The 2,500-nt window shown below is 76.5% G+C and overlaps 2 non-coding genes across 2 annotated transcripts in view; both read right to left on the reverse strand.

Annotated features, from left to right (window-relative positions):
• The window catches only part of LOC139706593 (28S ribosomal RNA), a 4,746-nt gene extending 4,726 nt beyond the window's left edge, over positions 1 to 20 (reverse strand). Inside the window, exon 1 of the ribosomal RNA XR_011708217.1 lies at positions 1 to 20. This exon is cut by the window's left edge and continues 4,726 nt beyond it. This is a non-coding gene — a ribosomal RNA (28S ribosomal RNA).
• A 1,315-nt stretch (positions 21 to 1,335) lies between these two features.
• Positions 1,336 to 1,488, reverse strand: LOC139706556 (5.8S ribosomal RNA). The gene has a single exon (XR_011708180.1). It is a non-coding gene; the product is annotated as a 5.8S ribosomal RNA (ribosomal RNA).
• Between the last annotated feature and the right edge of the window lie 1,012 nt (positions 1,489 to 2,500).

Here is a 2,500-nt window from a genome sequence, read left to right on the forward strand (position 1 = left end):
CCACGTCTGATCTGAGGTCGCGGATCAGAGAGGGCGGAGGAGGTGCGTGGAGCCGGGGTTCGGGCTCGGCTCCTCCTCCCCCGAGAGAAACGACACTCGGGCCCGCCCGAGCCCACAGAGACGAACGGCAGGGACAGAGGGAGGACCGACGGAGGGCCGGCCCACGACGCCCGCCCACCCGCTTCCCACCCGCGCCGAGGCGGTGGTGGGGGGGAAGGAGAAGGGGACGGGCGCACGAAGAGCACGGGCCGCCGGCCTCCGGGAGGAGGCGCCCCACCGGGAGCGGAAGAGGAGAAAAGAAACGAGGGCGAGGGCGGCCGGCGCGGCCCGGCGCGGCGGAGGGGCGGACGGCGACGCGGGAGCCGGCGACGGACGGGAGGCCCACACGGCGGGGAAGCGGGGCGCGGCGGGACCCGGCGGTCGCCCCCGACCCAACCCCCGCCGAAAGAGGGCCAAGCGCACACCGACACACACGCGACGCCGCCCGCGCGGGCCTCCACCCGCACGCGCGCCGAGACCGGGAGACAGCCTCGCGAGCTCGCTCCGACCTCCTTCCCCCGCCGCCGCTGGCCCGCTCCGTGCGAAGGAGCCGGCGCGGGAGGGACACGGCGGGGGGAAGCGGCGCGGCGCGTCCACAACCCGGGAGGGAAAACGCGCGACGGCGGACGACACCGCGGCGTCCCGCGGCTCGCCGCCGGGGCACGCATCCCCCGGGGCGCGGCCACACGCGCGCCTTCCCCCGCGGCGCGAGCCCCACCCCGGCGGGGCGGGCGCGGGCACGCGGCCAGCGACCGGGGAACGTCCGAGCCAGCCCGGGCCGCGCGGCGGCGGCGGGAGGCCTCCGCGGAGGGCGGGGGCGCGACGCGGGGAAAAGCAGCGGGGGCGACCGGCCCGGCGCCACGGGCGGGCCGCCGTCGGGGGCGGACGGCGACCCGGACGCGGACCGGCGCGCACCAGCGCTGCTCTCCCTCACGACACACCCGACACCCTCGCCGCGGGCGGCACCGACCGCGCGCCGACGGCGACCCGTCAACCGGGCAGAACGAGGACCGACCGGAAGCAACCGCGCACCCTTCTCCTCCTCTCTGGCCTCCACTCGCAGGTGGCGGCGGGCGGGCCGGCGGGCGGCAACGGCGGCCACAGACCATACGACACACCCCCCAACCACCGAGGGGCGGGGGGGGAAGCGGCACACCGCCAACCGACCGCCAGGGTCTGCACTTAGGGGGACGTAGGTCCCGAGGCGGGCCCTGCGAGAAAACCCCCAGCCGCGCCATCCCGCGGGGGGGGCAAGGCTGAAGAGCCAAACCCCCGGGGGGGCGATTGATCGTCAAGCGACGCTCAGACAGGCGTAGCCCCGGGAGGAACCCGGGGCCGCAAGTGCGTTCGAAGTGTCGATGATCAATGTGTCCTGCAATTCACATTAATTCTCGCAGCTAGCTGCGTTCTTCATCGACGCACGAGCCGAGTGATCCACCGCTAAGAGTCGTATGAGGTTTCGGAAGGAGGGCCACGAGGGCCCTCTCCCGCCGGTCCTGGCGCGGCACGGGCTCTCCCCCCACCACCCCACAGTCCCCCCCAACCCCGCCGCCAAGGCGCACGGAGCGCGAAGACAGGGAGAGAGGGAGAGAGAGCTTGCCTCCCGGCCGGCCAAGCACACGAGGGTACCAGAACAGAAACCCAGTGGTGGTCGAGAGGTTTTTCCACGACGGGGCTCGCCCGGCGCCGCAGGACCGCACCGGGGCACGGCCGGGCGCACGGAACGGGCCCCACAGGCGCCCGGGGGTTCCCACCACCCCCCCCGCCGGCGCGGAGCGGCACACACGCCCGCCGCGAAGGGACCGCCGGGCACCCCCTCCCGGCGGCCGCCAGCGGCGGGACGCGGCACGCACCCCGACCGGGGGTGGGCGGCGGAGTCTGGGGGAGCAGAGGTCGGGCCGGGCCCTCCCACGGCTCCCCACGGGCCCGTCTCCCCCGACACACCAAGGGGGACGGGCGACGCCCCTGAGGGTCTTTAAACCTCCGCGCCGGGACGCGCTTGGTACCTGGAGAGGGGGGGACGGGACGAGCGCACTCTGCCGCGGGGAGGCGGAGCCCCCACCGCCCAACGCCGGGAACCGACGCCGACCCCGGCCCCGGCCGGACGCGAGGACCGCAGCGCTACCCACCCGCGACGGCGGAACGCCGTCCAGGGCGGGCCGTCAGGAGGCGGCGGCGAGGCCGCCGGCGCCGCCGACGGGACCCGACCACCTCGCGGGGGACACCCCGGAGGGCTTCCCCGCGCGGGCCGCGCCCCGACGGCGACCACGACGACACAACACCGCCGCGCGCGCCACACACACCCACACACGGGCGCCCCGAGAGACTGCACCGCGGGTCGCGTCCCGACCGCGACCGGGGGAGCGGCTCGGCGTCGGAAACAGCGGGCGGGCGGCGGATCTTCCGCCCCGTACCCCACGCGGAAGGCGGCACGCTGGAACCGTCCTAGCGAGAAGCCGAC

Source organism: Marmota flaviventris, chromosome 7 (genome assembly GCF_047511675.1).
Source record: "Marmota flaviventris isolate mMarFla1 chromosome 7, mMarFla1.hap1, whole genome shotgun sequence".
NCBI lineage: Eukaryota > Metazoa > Chordata > Mammalia > Rodentia > Sciuridae > Marmota > Marmota flaviventris.